We start from the raw sequence: 16,290 nt of genomic DNA, 5'->3' as shown, positions 1-16,290 counted from the left end.
GGGCTCATGGGAGACCGGTACAAGTCTATAAAATCTTCTGAATACACTCTTTCGTTCTTTCAACATAGAAAATTGGCGCATTACGGGAGTGATTTTTTTTACATCGAAATCTCATTTGGGATGTGGCAGGTTCTTCAAAATGGGCCCCAAGAAACGATGTTTATTTGACCATAACTTAGATATGTATAGAATAGATATTCGCCTCAAAATCCGAATATGCCCTCCAATAAGTCTGGAAAATTGCAAAGAAAATTGTAAGAAAAACAAAATTTAATAAAGGCCAGAGAAGCCCCTTTTTATCATCGATTTTTCTGTTGGAATGTCCAGAATCCGCGTTTCGCACTTGCAGCTCTCACATTGTCAGTCACTGCTGTTTCCATCCTAGATCCTAGATCCACCCTCGCTCGTCTTTGGAATGTCTTGATAGAACCAGCATGAACTTAGCCTGGCCGTGAATCTTGATTGTGCGACTAAACCCAGACAAAAAAAGAAAACAGGAAACTGCCAGTTAGCGAGCAGTTAGTTGTGTTAGTCTTGTGATCTAAGCCCATCAATCGCGGACAGCAATTAACCAATGATCTGTCGCCAGATCACATCTTCTGTCACTGATATACGAGATTTAATCTTAACTAATGGGAAGTGACGTCATCATCAACTTCTCATCAGTCATGCGCGAAATAATCACGTTACAAACGCCGAGAATAGCGGCATTATAAATTGATTCACATTTGCTGGAAATTAATAATTAAATGTCGAACTGAAATCCGAATGCAAGAAGAAATGTAGGTTTAGTGAGTTTCAACACGATACATATGAATGATTCATGTTCACGTGATGATAAGGCTTCCAGTTGAACCTTGGATCAGCACTTCCTGCTGAAGCGTCTTCCATTAAACATGCATCTATAATCATTTTACTATTGCGTAGTTTTATTGATCGAAAATCGGATTGTGTTGAGAGAATTTTGTTCGATCATGCATAATGAAAATGACGCTTTCATTTTGTATTAGATATATACATATTTAGCTTACGTGGACTTAAATTGAAAGAAAGTTGAACAAGCTGTTTTGCTCTGGAACATGATTAAGATGGGGATAAAGACTCGCGCTCAAAACCAACGTTACAACCTAGCGGGTTGACTGAAAAAAATAATAGATTGCTGAAACGACGTCTTGCGTTCCATAATGGTCAATACCAAAAAAAAAATCATCTAGGCTAGTCTTGTGAATTTTTGTCAATACTTTTCTCGATTTCACGATGTCAAAACAACTTGGGAATCATAGAATTGTATGAATCTTGTATTCGATAGCAAATCGACCAGTCTCAAGAAATTTCTTTTTGAAATTAGTTAGAAATTGTCCCGGAATGTAACCGTGTATGAAATCCTTCCAAATATAAGGCTTAATCATTATCATCGGTAGTTGGTGAGTATCCACGCCTGTCACGTGTGAGACCCGGGTTCGATTCCCGGCTGGGGCGACATTCTATTCTATTTCAAGGCGACGAATGTGCTGATACATGAAGTTTGATAAATGTATTGATACCTGATGTTTGGTTCAGAGGTTACCCACAACGAGAAACTACTCGCATAGTTCGATATCATTTACTTACAGGAAATTGTGTTCAGGTCTGTCAGATAGGTCTCCAGGACAACCGAAGCTGGAAGTAGAAAATTAGCTCTTTTATAACGTGACGTATAAAAACCTGAACATCTTTCCCATCAACAGCATCGATGGCATTGGTGTAAATACCCCCATTACTTTGTAAGTAACTGCTTCTTCAATCAACAACGACCCAATATGTTATTGGAGGAAATGTCAAAATTGTCCTCTTTACTAAAACTGCTGAACTCAATGACAAAATCAGTTGTTAGATGTCAGCTATACGGAACAAAAATTGTATTCTGTTTCTGGTTTCGTATAAACTGGGTAATAAAGTTATTCTTGACTGCAGTTAATGTGCTTTAATGCCAACATTGGGACTGATTGACAATAAGGCATTATAACGAATTTGGCGTTATAAAGAATGATATATTCATTGAATTTGAGTTAGATCTGTTCCCGGAAGTTGGCGTTAAGTGAACAATGGAAGATGGCGTTATAACTTTGACTCTATACGAAATATCATTATTTCCTGAATTAAATAATGATAAAGCAATGACTGTAAATGTACCTGTAGTGAATATGAAACACATTTTGTGAAATATAGACAAAAACTCCAAACTACTCCGAGCCAAATTACTGTATGATTCCCCCACTTTCATGAAATGGCTGCTGTAATCGCTAATAGCGGTTACTGGCTGTCCGCATTATAAACTGAAGATGATATAAATGAAGTGAAATGGACGGACGGGACGCGGAGTAGAGCGAGAGGGGAGAGAGAGAGATGTGGGTGGATTATACGAGCGAAACAAATGTGTATTAAAAGGGTAATGAAGAGGTCGTTATGAACATCCGGGAAACTAGAACTTAGGATCAACTGCCATTCACATCCGACGAAAAGCCTCTAATGTCTACTGTCTGTTGATTTTCGCGTCGACTTCTGGTCAGATGTAACCGACGCAAATAAAACACAAACGATTTAAATGAACGCTTTGAAACGAACTTGAAATGCATTAAAGTTGACTTTATTTCACTACAGCTTAATGAGGAGATGTTATTGATTGTATAGCGGGTGGTTTTTGTATCGCCGGATCTTATAGTCGATGATTTGTTCTAGAAGAGACGACATGAATGTTGATTAATTGCCGCTACGCGATTATACGGGAATGAAGTCGACAAATCCGACCGGATTAACAGCGCCCGTAACTTGCGGATTAGCTGATAACTCACTCCTCGATCGGGAATCGCTCATAAATATGATTCAAAACTCATCAGGTGGCGCCGCCGCTGTGTTTTTTTTCTTTACGAAAAATTCCGCCATCAATCGACTCAGATGGCACAAACAAGAAGATTACTTTCTCCGACCGAAAAACATCATTATTTAGAAAAAAAAGACAATCTTAAAGTCACTCGTAATATAATACCAGCCTTAGATGTACCAATTACCAAACCACGCATGAAAATAGAATAGCGGTTTAGTCTCGAAATGAAGATGTAATTTTCAGTTTTAGCTGCCATTGATCACAAACTCGATGACGCATGTCGTTCGCGATATAAAAGATTAACTGCTGGAAATGAGATTACAGTCTGAAACTAGTAAAACTGACGCTATAATCGACTACTGGACCGATGAGTACTGTACAATGTATCCGACTAATTAAGTGTCACTGATGCTCGGTTTAATAATGCTGTAATGTCGTATATACATACGTATCGTCTGCGCAATGACGAGCGGGGGTAGTTAGCGTTCCAATTGATATCGTCCCCGAACTGGCGCAATTTAAAAGGCAACTGGTAATTAAAACAACTCCCGCTATCAATCAACAACGAGAATTAGCGACGTTTCGCGTCCGTCCCTCCCGACATAGACGTGATTCTGAAGAAAGAGAGGAATTTCCGCCAACAATGACGTCATGGCGGCCATTTTCGATGTGCCAAACGAAAATTGAATTGTTCATTTTGTTCAAACTGTGTAAAAACTCGGTTTAGAACGTGTGACAATAAAGTCAATAAATATCAACCAAAAGTCATATGGATTTTTCAAGAGTCATTAAGTTATGAAGGACCTAAACTTCGATTATCTCTTGTGATGTTGAATGTTGGGCCTCTGTCCTCTTTGTCGATTATACGTCACTAGCATTTATACGAGTTTCTCTCCATGTACACGGCCGCCGTGATGCCTGAAAAATGGCCGTCGTTTGTTTAATTCTTAAAATGTTCCGGATGAAGATTCATGAATTATTCGGCATTTTTCTTGTGGAAAGTTCTTCAGTCGCCACAGAGTCGTCGTGCAGACGTGCGCGGCGATATATCATCAGGGAATACAGCGACGGATTCCTCTATTTCACCAAAGTGTCATTATAATGGCTCAAAATTCATAGATTACATGTTTGTTTCATGGTCTAGCTTTGACACTGGCGCGGTTTAATAAATTGAACACAATTGTTTAAAACTCAACCGATTTTTCATATAAATGGCCGTAATCTGAGTAATCCTTGATCTGAACAAGGACCAGTAGGAGAATGATAAGATCTGGTAAGATGCAATACGTCGCAGGTCATGGAAAAGTCGATTTATTAAACAAGATGGCCGCCAAACAACCCCAGCAAACATTGGCCTCTTTCATAAGCTCGTTTTACAGGTACAGCCTTGATAGATACAAGATGTACAAGTCTTGCATAGTTCTTCCAACTGTTCATTCTTTAGTATACAATCACTGATTTATCATTTCTCTACGCGTTTTATAAATAGTTACGCGATGCCAAGAAAAAACTAACACTTTGATAGATCAGCGGATATTTAAAGAATCTCTCGCTCTCTTGCCAGCAGAGACCTGTACTATTACACGAACTATTTGCTGTTTGATGCTACACAGCTTGAGTGGAACCCGACCTAAACCCCTTATCTCATTCTACCAATAGGTTTTCATAATTGATATAAAAGTCATGATGTATTAATGGACCTTCTACAGGTCATGGTCCTGTAATGAATGCTGAGTTTACATATGTATTGCCGTCCTTTGGCATTCAGAATCAAAGACTGGAGACATATAATAAAGCTATCGCTGATGTATAATATATATATATATATTAGTTTAGTTGATCTAAGGCTTGAATTTGTATACACAGAGTGATTTGTCTGCAAGATGAATCAGTTACACCGTTTGCGGTTTGTATCGATGCAATGTACGTGTCTATTGATTTGTAATAAATGTCACAGTAAATGATCAGTTTAGAGTGGCAGGAATCGAAGACTTCTCATGGGAGGAGTGGGAGCGATAGCGAACAGCTTCATCTAGCCTGTGAAATGCAAACATTTTCTAAAACACCGGGAAATTATTGATAGTCTTTTTTGTTGTAAACAAGGATAAAGCGGCGCTCCTCCGGAACTGATAGAAATGGTGATATACATGTAACACATTTTAAGAATGTTCCCAAGTATTTCAAACAGCTTTAACACAGAAGTAGTTTGATACTTACTGAGCCTTCAGTGCATACGCATTAAACTCTGAAGTGAATTAAGAATTTACATCAATTAGAACTACATGTACACATTTTACGAAGAAGTCTTTACCACAATTATGAGCCAGTTGCATTGTGCTAGATAAAATTTGTATTGAGATCACTTTCAAAAGGAAGCCATGATTTATGCAACCGACTTTCGAGACAATCTATATTTCAAAGACTTCTTCAACTTGAGCAAAGACCATGACTACACGTAAAAAGGGCAGAGAGCCCAAACACTCGTCAATTTCAGAGATATAAGATAACCTGATGTACGATAACGATCGATCAGTTATGTCTGGTTTACTGTTCATCCGATCGCTGCCTATCTCACGACCCCTCGCTGTCTGATTCGTATGGTAATCGCAAAACGAAATCGCCTTAAATCATTTCCGTTTGGAAAAAGTATACCCTCTAGAATTTATTTCAGCGAGGAAGACCGAGGAGGTTTATACGCATATATGTACATACTGCCGTCAGTGATTATCAAAACCATTCCACATGGAAATCCCAGTGGGCAAGATGTCACAGAGAGCCACACTACCAGTAAAGTAGAACCGAGGGAATAATCAGTCCCAATAGTATGCTGGATCCACTCGGTAGATATGGCTGATTTGTTTTATGGTTGCATTGTAATGCAATTACATGTATGCTAATTAGCGAGGATCGTTCAGTATATTATCACGTAATTTCGAGCTGTTTACAACCAACACAAATGTATTTACATTGCAAATGAAGCAGAATTACACCATGATTCATTTAGCAGCGAATTGAAACCGATACAGAAATAGGTTTCAGTGCTGCCACGATTATAATGATAGAAAAATCTGTAGCTTTACAAGTTTAAAACTTACGAAAGATGATAATGGTGATTTACGGAGATTTGCTACAAAAACGTAGCCCGAGCATCTTATCCCATCTACTCGTTTCGTACAAAACTACGATTGCTTTGCTCCAGAAATCAAAAAGCAAAACTGAGTCTGCGGCTGCCACACTATTATGGATCATTATTGCAAAGAGCTGTCATGCTGCTGTTGCTGATGATGAATAAGTATCAGTGGTCGACTCAACAACTCACACCCCGGACCCATTAGACATTACACGGTGAAATAGATATTCGCAAAGCTTACGAAACAAAAAAGACTAAGTGATACTGATGCCAAACTTACCGAAACTAGGGAAAAAGCAGCAAAAATGTTTTTATAGGCCTATAATGCGCACACAATTCAAAATGTCACAGTATGTTTTAACATCATCGTTGATTTTACTTCCTTCCCTCTTCGAGTTTATTTCGGTTTAAATTAATGGCACGTATAAACGACTGACTGTAAATCATTAGAGATAATGTAATCATGTGAAAAGAACATTATATTCCAGTTAACAGCGATATCAATTAATCCTCGAGGCAGATATTTAAAGAGTCGAAGGCGACATTACCACACCAACAGAGCCCAACGTAGTATCTATACAAGCCAGTCTAGTACTGACTGGTGATATAACCCAGCAATACAGGTGTATACCATCACAGAGCTCCACCGTGTGACAACAACTGTTGTATTGATTTGCAGTACTAATCACTGGAAAGCATCGTTTGCACGCTAAACTCGCCGTGTACCTGGTAATTGTTACGACAACGGGAGAATACCGACGCCGGAACCGCCATGCGTATTGGTGGACCACCTTCCAGAAAATAAGGGAGGCAATGAAGAGGAGTGCGCCTACAGTTATGTGACATCTACGAAAAGCCGGCTTCTTTTTGTCATTGAAGAGTAAGAAGTGGCTGAATGTAACTTCTTTCAAAACGAGGACACTTTATCCGGGGTGTTAAAAAGAATCCCGGCAGGAATTGCAAGCGGAAGCGATAATTTGTGCGTCATGCAAAAATTCCATTTCATATTTATATAAACGATACAGAATTAGTTGACGTTGATGCTGAAGTAGTACTGTAGTGCATCGAAATAAGGTTTGTAGGGCCCGCGACCACATGCGGTTCGAGTTGTCGCAATGCTGATCTCGAAAGACCCTCAGCACCCTTTCGACCCATTAACATCCCCCTTCATTCTTGACCGTTAAGTACTTTTTGTGGTTAATAGATGTGCGGATATCAGTTTTCCAACTTGTTGATAATCATTTTGAGGCTATTTTGCAGCTTACATACTGGGACCGACTCAGCAATAATGAGTGGGTTGTTAGTTGGCTAATTGAGGACTTATAGTGAGTCAGAGAACACACCAATCCCCCAGTGTCACACGCTGGCTGATTTATAAACCGAATGGGCAATTACAAGCAAAGTACTAAGATAATTATCGGAGTCATGTAAAACTGGAAGATATCATGTCAAACTCTATACCATACATCGACCGAATGGAGCCAACTGAATCCTATACAGATCCCATCATCAAATACACCACACGTCGTTACTCAACCACTCTGTGACAGACAGACTAGTAGCTTACTACGTAGCTATATGTAGCCCGAGAAGAGGGCATCCCCATTTTCAAATCCTTTCTTTCTCGGGCAGCAGAATTATCACAGATCCATATCCGCTACTTTTCGGATATTTCCTCTATAAATACAGTTGAAATCCAGTTAATACGAGTCTGACCCGTTTATCACGATGATTTCCAGCATGTCCGAGCTAAGATATTTAAATGTAAATCGATCAGGCTTTAGATAATACGATTCAATTCACTTTTGCTCACAATAGTCACTGTATATTCTTCATGGTATAGACCTGGATATAGATTGGGTGGCAATAAAGTTTACCCCCCATTTTTCCACACCTGGCAACATCGTATATCAAGTCGCTTCTTTATTTAAAAAAGTCATGAATATTCCGTTCCTCAATGATGGATGGCTTTGAACGCGGAGATCTCTGTGTCTGTAACTAAACTAGTGGAAACTATAACGATCTCTGTGTCTGTAACTAAACTGAAGCTGTTCGACTGAGTCATCAGTACAGATTCCTGAAATGTCTCAAGATTTTTAAACATGATATTAATCGAGCATTTTAACTCTTATCACCGGGGTGGCGTGGATCAGAGAGAGACGGAGAGAGAGAGATCTTATCACAAATCAAATAAGACCAATTTCAACATGGGGAAATGTCACAAAGCACAACAGTGCTGTCCACGAGATTAATACACGTCTTTATGTTTTATGTTATCCAAACATCCAAAAAGAACGTTGGACTTTGTGACTTTAGTATCCAAATACAAAATATCGATTTTGCATGTTTGCTGTTGCGCAGACTGTGTGACTCGGCAAGCAATAATCAGAAATCTTTTTTGCGAAACCGAGATAATTCAGATATGAAACGGATTGGGTTTCCAGAAATTTCCATTCATTTTTCACGTTAGTTCTAAGTTGATTATCGTCTGAGCGACTTGGATAAATACGAGCCGAGTGTAGGTTCAGATTCTAGTCAATATTAGCATTCTAACAGGAAATTACCATTTAACCCTCACCAAAAACATCCCACCGACCATACAAGTGGTTAGGTCCCATTTTGTGTTCCGGGGTTTAGACAATAGTCTATGCGCCTAATTCATTTTGATGCATTACCCTCTATTTGCACCCTTTCCATTGACGAGAAGCTGAGCATGCATTGTTTAACCTTTCGTGGTTTTTTAATGATAATGATTATTTTTAGAGGGTGGTGGGAAGCTCCAGAAAGATTGTTCCCCCGTGGTATTTGACACATGTGTGTTCGCTCAGTGGGTTGATGGTTATTTTTAAGACGGACATGTGCTCATCTTCCCAGCGATCTGTATCGATTAACAAGTTACCATCAACATACTTCAAACAAGACAAGATGCAAAGTCAATCTCAAAATGTCCCGTCATTGGTTTTTCGTTTCGACCAAGATCTGCACCATCACACAGTGGTGACTAATATGTCTCGAGTCTGAAGAGGTTTGAGACCGCGCTCACGATATACAGCTATCAGACGCTAACAGTTTGCAAGAGAAGATTACATCTAGAAATTATCTGTAAAAGAAATAGTATGCCGACAGAGGAATGGGGCTTCTGATTGCGTAAAAGAATGATGTTCTTATACCATGAACTTCCGCATTTAACACAACAATCCGGTGCTCTTGTGTCGTTGAAGCGAATGACGACGGAAGCCATGACCGTATAGTTTCGTTTTTAAATTTCCAATCACTTTACGCCCTATTTTTGTTTGATAGATGCCTCTTTATTTGTGGGTTTATTCTTGGCAACGGGCAAATATGACGGTCTTGTATTATGTGGTTTATCACAACCAAGCTTGACCGGGTGCTATAGGGACACTCCAAAAGTATTTTTGGTGTAGTAGTTAGCACGCTGGTTTCGAATGCTAGAGTCAGGTTCGACACGTAACTGAATTTATTTTGCCTTTTTGGTGTACAGATCCCCTTTTTGGAAAAAAAAGTTGCCTGGGTTAAGGCCTCCAAACAATGAGTGAAAGGATATATAAAAATCTTTTGAAATAGATAAGAAGATATGTATTTGACCTACGCTGCTTTTTCTGGAGAACCATCATTCCTTAAAGAAATTCGAAAAAGTCAACTTGTTCCTAAGCAGGCATCTGAGTGATAAAATTTTGTATTCAATGCGTACAAGGGTTAAACTAATAGAACCGGCAAATATTACAATGGCTAGACAAACTACTTCACTAAGTCAATGGGCGATCCATCATATTTCCTGGCACCAAAATCAACGTTCGAATCGTTTCAGCAACGACACAATATTCACATTTAGCCAACGACTAGCGTAGATAAAATGACGTCAGCGGATAGTTGAGAGGGGATTGCTGGTAATCCCCAGGATACAGACTCGGCGAATCTGACTGAAATGAACAATCCCTTCCGAAAGCAAATCTCCATCGCTTCGAGTCCGGTTAATTTCGCTGTTTTCTGTCACATAAATCGCATAACCCAGAACAGCCAGAACAGAGCCGCGCGCTGTATCTGTGAGTTGTGGGGATGGATGAGGGTAGTGGGTGGAATAAAAACAATTTCTGCACGAAGATTTGACGTTATGGTTTGAAAACGACTTACAAAATTGGAAAGCATCTTTCGAACATGTCAGGGTAAATCACGCTTTTGCGTGAACTGTTATAACACGGCAATACATTTGAAAGTATTTATGAGTTATACCATATCTATTACTATTGGGGGAGATGGATATGCTCGCTGAAGCCTTTGACTCGTAGAAATTTGTCATAAAACGATGCTATCAATGTGCATTAGTGAAGCATAGAAGCCCAATCTGAGTAGTGCAAGGTGTCCTTGTTCTGATAGCTAGCAATGAGTCGACCTCCGGTCTCGTGGTATAGTGATGTGTAAACGGAAAACTGGGCGCAACTCTCCATCGTCTCGGCACCGGAAATTGATGTCCTGGTCCGTATATTTGTTCAGTCGTCGGGTAAGTGTACAGCTCCCTGTCATCCTAGTAGCAAACGATTCATAAATAACATTTTTAAAAGATCACGGCGAAGAAACTCGGGGTGGATTCTATTGACCTGCTGATAAACAATCGCGATACTGGGGCATTTAGTTCCTTACAGAACCCATGACCATCCCAAATGTGTTCACCAGCAACTTTCACTACTAGATTCATTGCGACATCTGCAAAGTTGCTCATTGTAAGTTAAAACTGAAAACTTCGACTGCCATGATGATCTCCGCCCGGATATCCATATATAACAGCCATTAGATGAAGTCAATAGAGTCGTAGTAGAAGGCCTATACTCGTTACAGCGTCAACAAGAGATATCGTATTTTACGACAAACAAGAATAATATTGATTCGAAAAACAGCCGATTACTCAGTCTGTGTATATCATATAAAAACCACTTGTATATGACGCAGATGTCTCCATGAAAATATGAATTTATATCCATCCCTGATTGCCGACGTGAAAGCAGCGCCATATGTCGAGCATTGATAACAGCATTTTGCTACTTCGGTGGAGATTTCCAAATATGGATGGACGTCTGGGGTTTTCTTTTTGATAAAATGCTACGACGTTCTTTGATCAATTTTCCGCTCCAATGATTCGGATATTCTCAAGTGTTGTACACGAATGATACACGGGGAACGATTGGAAATGAATTGTAAATAATGTTTGAAATGGAATTAGCATCGCACGTCTAGTAGCACTTCGGTGGTCAGTGGATTTCGATTCGTTTTATCACTGCGAACGGGCGTAAAGTGAACAGCAACGATGTAAGATCATTAATTGTTGGTATTTTGATGAAAGCCAGCTGCAGCCGCCGGGTTTGAATAGAATCCAGCCACAGACGACAGGACGACGCCTGTTGTTTTACAGTAATTATTAGCCGTCCCACGATCGTCTTGGGAAATAAAACAGGTCCATATATAACGATCGCTGGTAGAACGAGAAAGCGATTTATACAACATCGCGAGGAATTGAGATAAATCAGAAGATGAGATGTCCGATACTGATGAGTCCATAGAAACTGATAGAGCTCTTCGGATTAACAGTTTAGAATTGCTGTACCCTTCCTTACTTTTTATTTGGGGAATCTGTCATTGCAAAATGTCTTCGTCTATATCAGTTCGATCTATCAATGACTGCAAATCATTTTGCATACAACAGGGACGGATTTAGGAAGTGTTCTAGGGGGTCCGGACCCCGCCTTCCCACTGAGGTTGCCCTTTTCCTCAGGACAGAGATCTCTCGGAATTTGCATCTTTCAAGGATGAATCCGTTCAAAAATAACTTGACATCGAGGCCGTGGGACCCTTGCCTTATATTTAACATGGTGTCTTATACGACAAATGTATTTCATTTCTCCTTGACCCGGACATCCAATTTCCCCTCGATTCGCCTCTGATATAAATAAATGGATACCAGAGCTGCCAACTCCTGAAAAGTAATATCAGTACCGGTGACAAGTTGAATTCTTTTTCAGGAAGATTTCAATGAAAAATGCTTCAGTCACACTTAATATCAGTAACAAGTTTAACAAGCTTAATATCAGTAACAAGTTGATAAATTTTTATCTTTTTCAGGAAGATTTCATTGAATAATGTCATAATTAATCAGTAATTAATGGTTAGTAGACCCAAGTAACATATTTTGTACCCTGTATATCAAATATATAAACAACAAACAAATCAAATCAGTTTCTCACGACAGACAAAATAGTAACAAAATAATGAAAATTATGAACAGTTGGCAACTGTGGGATACACCATTATCAGGATCCGTATTTCTTAATTTCATTGACGCATCCCATGGACGGAGATCTGAATTCGGAATACTAATCGTTGATGTTTCTGAAGTGCTGCAATTCATGTCTCATTCCGCAGCACATCGTGATTCACTACGAAAGAATGATCTCAATGAAATATTTGACTTGATGAAACTGATGTTTTATGTTACGGTATATAAATCAATTCGATATAGTTCCGTCCAGGGTAGTTTGAAGTGACCTCAATTTACGAATTACCAGCGATTATTTGTACACTAATTAATGATGCATGTATAATTGCTTTAATGACTTATTAAATCTATACATTAAATCTATACAGTATCATATGAAATACAAAGAGAAACACATATATATATATATATATATATATATATATATATATATATATATATATATATATATATATATATATATATATATATATATATATATATATATATATATGCTTGAATAAATTGTATTCGATATGCACGTACTAACATATGATCCGAAAATTGATTCGTTGAAAGTATACAACAGTACTCGAAAAAACTATAAAGCACACTAGAAAGCTTACTATGATTATTGGTAATATAGTAACTCCGCTTTGAATAACTTAGCAGGATTATGGAATTGGATCGGAAATGGCTGCCGCACCCAATTATACAGTCCATGCTTATAATTAACCCTTTTTGTTCTATAGCAAATTCGGCATGATCAACGATTATGAACTCTGCGGATTTATACATCATCATTAACATGTGCAAATCGCTCATCATCTATCCCGCATGTATAGGAGGATGAGCCATTTTTTAATATAGACCAGGAACCAACATTGTAGCAGGGCATGTGTGGATGTTGACCCCTGTACGCATCTCAGCAAAGATAAGTGTCGCACTTAGCGTCAGGAAAAGGTTGTAATCACAACCAGAGCAGACGATCGTTTACAAGCATAAATCAATTTTTATATCTATATCTAATTCATAGCTATAAATCAAGCGGCTACACCAGCAATAAAAGTCAGTAGCTTAGTTTGAATCACATAAAATAAAGTTTGGGATTATTTATGGGCGTATTTAAGCTATGTGACCTATTTACGATGTAGCACATATAAGACTGGAATGAATAAAAAATAGTTGTAGTATACTGGGCTTAAAAAAGTTTGACTATGGACTCCGTTGTAAGACAGTAACGTGACCTTTTGAAACCGCTTTCGCTTCGTAGGGCTTTATTTCGAAATACATAGATGTACATGTACATGTTGTATTTACCAGAAGGTGCACCGCTTATCAAACGGGGAATAAAAATCGCAACCCACGAATGCGGTACAACTTTCGAAAGATTTTGATCCACACTATCTTTGAGACGAGGTGTGGAGGAGAGGTAACGAATCGTTTGGGCGACAACACTCAAACCACAATCGGATTTTCAAGTATCTCTGTAATAATAATTACTAGGAAAAACTGATGAACATAGACGAATAAAGCCAATGTGATCCTCTCGTGAATAGAAGCTCATCGATTTTTTTTTCACAGTACCAAGGCTTATTTCTCTTATCACATATTCAACAGCTTATTACAGGCAGCGAATATACAACCGGAGGAAGAGCTCCACACACACACACCACACACACACACTATAAATACACCTACGAATCGGTGTAATGTAAGCTTTTTTTTATCCAGAAGTCAGGGTCACCGACGAGTCATGTGATTCCCAATTCGAGCACGTGACAATATTCATCGACACTATTTACCAGTAGGTCAAAGAATTAGCTCGGTATAACAGTATTCACTGCGGGGCATGATCATGATGAGTGGAATATTCAACAAGTTTGAAGCCCAAATCTACATTTCAAAAATATTGCTACACGTAAAAAACTTTTTGTGCGAAGTGATCTTTAGTTCTTTTTTGCAAAACGAAACCCTACGTGCACCATAAATAACTATGATAATTAGTCCGATGGTTAAGAATCAGCTGAATGAAATTTGCCCCGTTACCAGTGGAGTGATGACGTTTAAAGTGCCCCTGGAAACGCCCACGCAAGTAATTCAACTTACCTTTACTGCCGATGACGTACGTGGAGGCATCTCTCTACCGGGTGGCGGGATAGGACGGCAGTTACAGCGCCAACGCCCGTCCTGTTCCTAGATGTCATCATCATCATCATTGCTGTCAGAGACAAGTGCTACAGAATGCGCCTCGTACAGCGAGCAGTACTATACATGCATCAGAGCCGCTCTGCCTTCATGAACGGAAAGCGATCGCTATCCAGTTCCCTTTACACGCCCATGTACGAGTTCATATGTAAATTAGCAGTTATCCTATTGGCCTGTGCTGATAAATATTAGTCTAGCCTGGATACCGAGAATTCTTCTTTGACAGATTGGTCAAGGGTTTCCTCTGTGAAATATACTCTCCTAGTAGCGATTTAGTTCACGAATGTTTTTGCCGTTTTATGTTTTCTACTCCGTGGTTTTTGTAACCAAGCACCGTTTGTACATAATGCTCCTAACTATACGTGTAAAGAGTATTCATTCATACTTTCATTCACATCTGCGGGTTATTTCCAACACGACGCGCAAGAACCAGAAAAACCGTTTTTTTCTTTCACGATGAAATTTCATTCATAAAATGCTATTTTTATGACGCGAGCTCGTCTTTTTATCCGTTCAATTCCTAAACACTTTTATTACAATGCAATGTACATACCTTGGTACATACAAAAGCTGTAACTATAAGTAGGCACTCATAGCAGCGAGGGGTGTACTGGACCCCTAAACGTAGGTACAAGAACGTTGGTACAAGAAGCTACTGACCCCCAAGAGTTAGAGTTCGATTATAATCTTTTAAATTCTGTATATAGTGCCATAATTCTATTCTACCAAGAAGCCACCGATTTGAAAGTACATACATGAATGTTATGCACGGATGTTACGGTATTGTTCACATGGGACAAACTGCCATTGGATGGACTCAATGTAGAGTCCATCCAATGGCGGTCACAGACTTTTGACTTCAGTTAGCTTCTAAAACTCGATAGAAAAATTATCGATGTATCAAATTAGGCAGCCAACAAAATTAACCCCAATCATTCGCTTGCCGGTTCAGGCTGATTGGAAGATTGTTCGAATGAACCGGAACCGAAATTTCGATTATGTACTTCGATAGGATCAAACATCTGTTACTTCGATTACCGATTTCAAAGGCAAACCCCGTATTTCTCTCCTCGCAGGTGTGGTGGGTTTGTTAGGGACACCAAATCAAAACAAATAAAAAATCTACTAATAATTAGAGGGTCAATCCCTATTAAGATAAAAAAAGTCGATGGAAAAGTCGACGCCGATATGATGCGCTATCACGTGACGTGCATAAACTTTGGGTCTCAGTGCAACAAGAAGTGTACTGGACCTTACTAGATGTCCTTCTAAAGAAATTGAGTCACAGTAAATTATTCATGTTGAATTTCGATTAACACAATTTTCATTTATTTCATTTGAAAAGGTTTCATATATTCTGTAGGTTATAGTTCGACTGGATCCGGAATAACCTTGTGAAGTTAGTACGTAGGTCACAAACAACGAACAGGGGCCTACGTGATGCGTGTATATTTGCGAAAGCCAGGTCTGTGTCTGTCTGTTAGTGTATGGTGCGTTCTACCGCTATAATCATTCATTTAAAAAACAACTTGACATGACCCAAAAATCTCAATAAACGTATGCGCATATATTTTCAGCCAAGCAATTTTTTTTATTTGAGCTCAATCTGTGTTTGTCATGATAAACAACTGAAACCTATTTTCCTTTATCTCTCTTTATAGGAAACGACTTCTTTATTGCAACCGTATTTTGTCCTCATTTCTCGAAACGACAGAAAAAAACCATGATCTAAATGCTTGATTTGGTTTGGTAGAGTTTGGCGCTTGTGTCCTTCATCGGTTTCGTCTTGGCATGGCGACTTCAAAAAGAAACGACCGTAATACT

The 16,290-nt window shown here is 39.0% G+C and overlaps 2 long non-coding RNA genes across 2 annotated transcripts; one reads left to right on the top strand and one right to left on the bottom strand.

Annotated features, from left to right (window-relative positions):
* Nucleotides 1-327: 327 nt before the first annotated feature.
* Nucleotides 328-14,465, bottom strand: LOC141903883 (uncharacterized). Its single transcript, XR_012619102.1, has 3 exons — nt 14,368-14,465; nt 1,612-1,659; nt 328-470 (listed from the first exon to the last, which is right to left on the bottom strand). It is a non-coding gene; the product is annotated as an uncharacterized LOC141903883 (long non-coding RNA).
* LOC141903884 (uncharacterized) lies at nt 10,394-16,272 on the top strand. Its single transcript, XR_012619103.1, has 3 exons — nt 10,394-10,512; nt 15,830-15,931; nt 16,128-16,272. It is a non-coding gene; the product is annotated as an uncharacterized LOC141903884 (long non-coding RNA).
* Nucleotides 16,273-16,290: the final 18 nt, after the last annotated feature.

The sequence above is a fragment of the Tubulanus polymorphus genome, chromosome 4, assembly GCF_964204645.1.
Source record: "Tubulanus polymorphus chromosome 4, tnTubPoly1.2, whole genome shotgun sequence".
Lineage (NCBI taxonomy): Eukaryota > Metazoa > Nemertea > Palaeonemertea > Tubulaniformes > Tubulanidae > Tubulanus > Tubulanus polymorphus.
The sequence above is the reverse complement of the archived record's forward strand: the minus strand, read 5'-3'. Positions and strand labels throughout refer to the sequence as shown.